At 39.1% G+C, this 7,994-nt stretch overlaps 1 pseudogene; it reads right to left on the bottom strand.

The window, feature by feature from the left end:
* Nucleotides 1-6,786: 6,786 nt before the first annotated feature.
* Nucleotides 6,787-6,916, bottom strand: LOC114774346 (uncharacterized; annotated as a pseudogene).
* Nucleotides 6,917-7,994: the final 1,078 nt, after the last annotated feature.

The following is a 7,994-nucleotide window of genomic DNA, read 5'->3' as shown; positions in this document are numbered from 1 at the left end:
CCAAAAAACAAAACTGACTCGCCAGAGCCGAGACCAGGCAGCAGACAGACCGGCTAAACCGAGCGTCTGCCATTTGCGTAGAGCCGCCACCCAGCGTGTATTATATTGACACTGTGTCTTTACCTCGCTCTATTAAAACAAGAGATTCTACAAGAAACATTAATAAAACTCATAAATATGCTGACACTGTGTCTGTTCCACGGACTGGGCGGGGTGTCTGTTTCGGGAATTTACTACCCGTTACTATCACTCCTTCTGAACCTACCACCAGCACCCCCGACATAAGAATAGGATTATTAAATGTTAGATCCCTTACACCTAAAACGCTCATTGTCAATGAAATGATTACAGATCAGGGGTTCGATGTACTGTGCCTGACCGAAACTTGGTTAAAACAAAATGAATTTGTAGCATTAAACGAGTCTAGTCCTCCTGGATACATCTATGTACACCAACCTCGCTTAACTGGAAGAGGAGGTGGCGTCGCAGTAATTTATAAGGATAACCTCGGTATTACTCATAAACCCGGACAAGGATTTAACTCTTTTGAGATTCTATATACCAATATAACTCATGTAGTCTCACAAAATAAAAATCCTATATTCATTCCATTGATTATTATTTATAGACCCCCTGGACCTTATTCTGAGTTTCTTAGGGAATTTACAGATTTTGTCTCCAACATAGTTGTATCTGTGGATAAAGACCTAATTGTCGGCGACTTTAACATCCACTGTGATAAATTAGAAGACTCACTAAGAATCGCATTCCTGTCTTTATTAGACTCAGTTGGAGTTAACCAACATGTAACAGGACCTACTCACGAAGGTGGTCACACACTCGATCTTGTGTTGACCTTCGGTTTAAATATAGAAGATATAGTTACTCTTCCGCAATCTGAAATGGTCTCAGATCATTTCCACATTGCTTTTAAAATATGTCTCAGACACAACATACTCAATCCCCCTCGTTATAGAGACAAACGGACAATTACATCAAGTACAGCACAGAGGTTTATTAATACCTTACCAGATTTATCAACGCTGATAAACTCACTGTCAGACCCCGCTGAACTTGACCAAGCGACCAAATGTCTAGAATTAACACTGCGTAGTACGTTAGATATAGTCGCTCCCCTCAAAAGGAAGATAGTAAGAGATAAAAACTTAATTCCTTGGTATAATGATCACACGCGCTCGCTTAAGAAGACCGCCCGGAAATTAGAACGCAAATGGCGTCAAAGTAAATTAAACATATTCCGAATAGCTTGGAAGGAGAGCCTACTTAACTATAAGAAGGCTCTTAGCGCAGCTCGATCAACGTATCTGTCCTCGTTAATAGACAAAAACAAAAATAATCCCGGATTCCTGTTTAAAACTATAGCCAAACTAACCAGGAATAAGACAGAAACGGATGCGATCACTCAATATAATCATAGTAGCGATGATTTTATGAATTTCTTTAATACGAAAATTGTCGCAAATAGAGAGAAGATTAAAAGCACAACAAATAGCTCCGCCGATATTTCCATGGAAAATAATCTTCTAATTGACCACCGATTAGAACGATTCAACCCTATTAAAGAGCATGAATTAATCAAATTAATCTCGTCATCAAATCAATGTACTTGAGCTTTGGATCCGATTCCAACAAGGCTCCTTAAGCAAATAGCACCCAATATTATAAATTCTATCCTCAAAATTGTTAACTCGTCGCTTAGCACCGGCCACGTACCAAGTTCATTCAAGGTAGCAGTCATTAGACCCCTGATTAAAAAGCCAGATCTTGATCGCAGTCAGCTTTCAAATTATAGACCGATATCCAACCTTCCGTTCATATCAAAAATCTTAGAAAAAGTCGTAGCCCAGCAGCTGAGCACATACCTAGACTGTAACAATATCCATGAAGTATATCAATCAGGATTTAGACCTCATCATAGCACTGAGACAGCGCTGGTTAAAGTGGTTAATGACCTGCTGTTGGCCTCTGACCAGGGATGCATCTCGCTGCTTGTCCTGCTTGATCTGAGTGCAGCGTTTGACACTATTGATCACGCTATTCTCCTTGCCAGGTTAGAGAATGTTATCGGGATTAAGGGAACAGCCCTTGAATGGTTCAGATCATATTTGACCAAAACCGATATCAGTTTGTGGACATCAATGGTGTTTCGTCTTCACATAGTAAAGTACAGTTTGGTGTTCCACAAGGTTCTGTCCTAGGTCCGTTACTTTTTTCTCTATACAGGTTACCTTTAGGCGACGTCATCCGCAAACACGGTATTAGCTTTCATTGCTACGCTGACGACACACAGCTGTATCTGTCAGCAATGCCAGATCAGAGGCAGCAGCTGAACAAAATAGAGAATTGTCTGAAGGACATTAGACAGTGGATGCTCACCAACTTTCTCCTGCTAAACCCTGACAAGACAGAAGCGCTCGTAATCGGGCCTCAAGCAGCCAGGCATAAACTGGCTGACTACACAATAACCCTGGATAGCCTTTCTATCTCACCGAGTATTGAAGTGAAGGATCTAGGTGTCATCATTGATGCAGGTCTCTCATTCAACTCGCACGTAGATAATGTCACTAGGATAGCATTCTTTCACCTTAGAAATATTGCGAAAATAAGAAATATCATTTTAATGCATGATGCAGAAAAGTTGGTCCATGCATTTATTACATCAAGGTTAGATTACTGCAACGCATTATTGTCTGGATGCTCTAGTAGGTGCATGAGTAAACTCCAGCTAGTACAGAATGCTGCAGCCAGAGTTCTAACTAGAACCAGGAAATTTGACCACATCACCCCAGTCTTACAATCACTGCACTGGTTACCCATCAAATTTAGGATTGACTGCAAAATCCTACTTTTAACCTATAAAGCTCTAAATGGTCTCGCCCCGCAATACCTGAGTGAACTTTTGGTTCTTTACGAACCGCCACGCCCCCTTCGATCAATGGGTGCGGGGTCACTACTGGTACCAAAGGTGCAGAAGGTCACAGCTGGGAGCAGAACCTTCTCCTATAGAGCTCCGCAGTTGTGGAACAGCTTGCCTGTCAGTGTCCGGGATTCAGACACAGTCTCAGTGTTTAAATCCAATCTCAAAACCTATCTGTTTTCTCTGGCTTTTTTTTTATATTGGGATATTTTTGCTAAAGCCCTAGACCCTCATTTCACTTGATTTTGACGCAGTGTCAATTATAAAGTCCAGTTTATCACAGAGTCCCCCTGTTAGACACAGACAAAGTTAAATTCACCAGTTAGGCTGTCCTAGTTAGGGTACCGGGCCACTGTAGCACCAATATACCACTATAACCACATATTTCAGTATCGGTCGTACAGTGCAACCGTCTGCTGCTGCTTCTGTTTGTTTTTCTCCGAGACACGGAATCAAGCGTCCAGACTACTGGCAGACCCCAGTGATCAGACCAGCAAAAAAATCCTGGTTCCTGACAACTGCTTTACAAGGACAAAACATGAAACAAACCAGAGGGTCACCACAGCCACCACCACCGTTACAACTACAGCTTCAGGGATCTTCAAATGGACCAGTAACATCATTACGGACACGTAATCTAGACCATGACACTGAATACATCCTGGACTTCTCCAACCCTACAACTGTAGGACTCATTATATCATATCCAACCCTGCACTGACACCATTTGCAGGCTCACTCTACCCTGGAAGGGGGTCCCTCTCTGTATCACTCCTTCCCAACGTTTCTTCCTTTCTTTTTTTTCTCTCTCCTAGAGTTTTTTTGTGTGGAGTTTTTCCTTGTGTGCAGAAGGGTCAAGTGTGGGGGGTGTCAACTGTAGGGCCTGTCAAAGCCCATTGAGACATACCGTATGTGATTTTGGGCTATATAAGAAATAAATGTTGTTGTTGTTGTTGTTAATGTTGTTGTTATCACCAAACTGTCCAGCATTAAAATGTTAAAAAGTTCAAATTCCTCCATGAACTGTGTGGAAGCACACCAACCAGCTTCAAAAACACAGACGTGGCCATCATCCACAACCAAGCGTGGTGGTAGCCTAGCGGGGTAACAAACTCGCCTACGAACCGGGTTCAAACCCCACTTACTACCATCATGTCCCTGAGCAGGACACTTAACCCTGAGTGTCTCCAGGGGGGGACTGTCCCTGTAACTACTGATTGTACGGAGCTCTGGATAAGATGACTGGAGTGGCAGCCGACAGGCTTTGGGAAATTATCCTGGTGATGCGTGGATGGGACTTTATATTGATACAATTTAACACTGACTTTGGTCTGGATTATATAATTTAACACTGACTTTGGTCTGGATTATATAATTTAACACTGATTTTAGTCTGGATTATATAATTTAACACTGACTTTGGTCTGGATTATATAATTTAACACTGCCTTTGGTCTGGATTATATAATTTAACACTGACTTTAGTCTGGATTATATAATTTAACACTGACTTTAGTCTGGATTATATAATTTAACACTGACTTTGGTCTGGATTATATAATTTAACACTGACTTTGGTTTGAATTAAATAATTTAACACTGACTTTGGTTTGAATTAAATAATTTAACACTGACTTTGGTTTGAATTAAATAATTTAACACTGACTTTAGTCTGGATTATAGAATTTAACACTGACTTTGGTCTGGATTATATAATTTAACACTGACTTTGGTCTGGATTATATAAACACTGTGCAGTGTTAATTTTATCACTGAACATTTTCCCGTGATTCTGGGAAAGAAACCCATTCTTTCAGGGGACAATTAGATCAAGTTTATGTAAAGAGTCTATATTTGCAGTGTTGGTCCCTTTATTTCAAGTCCTCTGCTATTCGCCCTGACCACCTGTCAATCAACTTCTGGACAAAACCTGACTGATGGCGACCCGTTCTTTCATAATCCGTGCTTGGAGTTTGTAAGAATTTGTGGGTTTTTGTTTGTCCACCTGCTTCTGCTTCTTAGTCTAGTCATCTCATTACATTTTTTTAGTAATTTTTGTTTGTCCACCTGCTTCTGCTTCTTAGTCTAGTCATCTCATTACATTTTTTTAATAATTTCCTTAATATGATAAAAGTATTCACAAGTAGAAGTTTTATATATATATGGTTAGGGTTTGGTATATATATTTGGTGTGTGTGTGTGTGTGTATGTGTGTGTGTGTGTGTGTGTGTGTGTGTGTGTGTGTGTGTGTGTATATATATATATATATATATATATATATATATATATATATATACACAGAGAGAGAGAGAGAGTGAACCCTAACCCTATATATATATAAAACTTCTACTTGTGAATACTTTTATCATATTAAGGAAATTATTTTAAAAAATGTAATGAGATACATCTTCTGGCAATACATCTTTTGGTCACTTTTTGAATTAAATTTTTTTGTGTTAGGAATGTTTTTGCCAATATTTGTTGCCTGAACATTCACCTTTTAATTTTTATCAGATGATTTTTCATAATGATACTAATAATTCTTTGAGCCAATGGAAATAAATTAAACCTCTTAAATGAAAACAGACAATATGGACAATAAATGCAAGAAGTGCTTTTACACACATTTCTTGTTTTAGTTTTTTATGGAAACATCATATTCCACAGAAATTATGGATAATGATGATGAAAAATGAAAAATGCGCCTGCCCACTTTTAATGCACAGAAAGATACTGCATGGTTGGTTATGTAAGATTATACAATAAAAGCTCAATCTCTATTGAGCTTTTATTGTATAATAAAAGCTCTACTGGAACTCTACTGTGTAATAAAAGTCTCTACTGGAGTCAACCACCACCCATATAAAAAGGTGATTTAATAAAATGAAGCACTGCTTTGTCGCTAAAACACCAGGCATCAGCTTATTATTTATGCACAGAATATTCACATTGCTTAGTGAATTTGCTGTCAAAAAATTAACCCGAATATGTATTTAAAGAGTCTGATGTAAACATAAGCTATTTAAGTGAATACCACAAATTAAAAAAATAATAATTTCTTACAAGTAATAATATGTTAGAAAACTTCGAAGTCCACCATTAAGGAAATGTTTAACGAAAAATTTTGCATGCGTGTTCTAAGTTAGTAAAAAAAATGAAATAGGACAAATATAGTGAATAGATGATTCTAAAATCCGATAGTCAAGCGTTAAGCACTATTTAAAGAAACCCTGCGACAGTTATGATGGTTTTTCCAGTAGTGTTAACATCAACCATTTTGATAACATTAAGTCTTCCATTACTCTTCTTAGTTAAAGTTATGCTTTGTTTATACTTAAAAAATAAGTCTCAATAATAAAAGTGTATTGTGAATAAAAATTTGCGTGCTATAACTTATTGAAAAAATAATTCATTAATTCAACGAAATGTAAATATTTCTCTTGTCCAGCTGTCAAGTCAAATCCTTGTCCCGATGTCTCCTGTGGCAGCCACCGTAGACTCTATTCAGTGTAAAGTCTGTATAACCTGACTTACCCACAGTCATGAAAAAGACATCAACGGCTTTTCACTTTTAAGATAAAAGTTATGTGTTGGAGGTTTGTTCTGTTTGTGAAATTTAAACACTTCTTGTGGATTCTTTAATAACTTATTGAAGTTCACTTTCGAGCCAATAAGAATCAAATGTGGGGAAGTCAGTTCTAAATCAAGGTTTCTGATATAAAGGTTGAGCAATTGTATCTGAAACAAGTCCCGTTGACCCTCTTATTAAGGATAATTAGGCAGTATTAATAGTTCAGATCCAAAAGTCCACTCGATTTGCCAGTTGATGTCCATGTTGGTCCAATCTTTTACATTTTGCCGATTCCCTCTTCTAAAAATCGACTTAGTACGTTATTCCCCGTGTGGGGTACGTATCGAATGGTAAACTGATAAGATCAAATACTAACCTTGATCTTAGCCAAAAGTCCGAGAAGTGGGCGGCGTTGAGGTTCCAGGAGAGTTCGTCTGTCATGTGCACGTCCAGGAACTTCTCAACAGTAGAACCATCATTGTGCAGTGCGGTGGGGACAGTCATTGACAGTCAGGTTGTTGCCTTGGCTCCAGTGTAAGTGAAGTGATTGTCATTGTGATGCACAGCCACACCACACGGTGACACGGCGGGACACAGTTGACTTCTCTGGCACTGGGATGATCTTGGTTGTTTTGAGGAAGGCAGGTACCACCGTCATCTCATATCTCACTGCTGCTATTGACTATCCTGGCAATGTGCAGTTTACTGACCAAAGCCCTTCCCCACTTATTCATTATATTTATGATGCTCTTGTATGTAATGATGGGTCTGTACACTTGGGTGAGAAGTATTTTTATGATCCTCAATGTTAAAATTAAGGATAATTATGGGTAACAACCAGTTCAGGTCCAAAGGTTCACTGGATTTGCCAGTGAGCGTGATTTTCACACTGTAAGTGTGGGAAAAAAAGTGAAAAACACTCGGACCAACATGGACCTCACTGGCTTTTCTCTCTTTATTAATATAATAAATATAAATATAAAGAGAGAAAAGCCAGTGATATCCATGTTGGTCCGAGTGTTTTTCATTACTGTAGTTACCCCTACAGTAATGAAAAACACTCGGACCAACATGATGTAAATCAGGGCCACTTTTGCTCCACATCTGGTCTTGTCCGCATGAGGCCACCATGGACCCTTCGGAATAAATTAACTGGGACACCGTTAGGCAGACCACAGGAAGCTGGGTCCACCTTATTTGGTCCAAAGGATCCATGGTTGCCCCATGTTGCAAGACCAGATGGTATAAAAATTCTGGTGGACCCTGATTTCCTGTATCTGCTCAAATAATAAAAAGTGTTGGTTATGGTATCATCAATACTGACCCTGTTTTTGTTACTTACCATCAATCTATACAAAATCTTGCATAGCACACCAGTAACAGGTAACCCAAGACGGCGTGTTCGGACATCCACCTGGTTCGAAGAGCATCTCCACAACATCAACACACGATCAAGTGTGCAGAGTTCAGGAGAGCGCAGCGAAA

This window comes from Denticeps clupeoides, unplaced genomic scaffold (assembly GCF_900700375.1).
Source record: "Denticeps clupeoides unplaced genomic scaffold, fDenClu1.1, whole genome shotgun sequence".
NCBI classification, from domain to species: Eukaryota; Metazoa; Chordata; class Actinopteri; order Clupeiformes; family Denticipitidae; genus Denticeps; species Denticeps clupeoides.
Note: the sequence above shows the minus strand (reverse complement) of the source record. Positions and strands in the feature narration are given on the sequence as shown.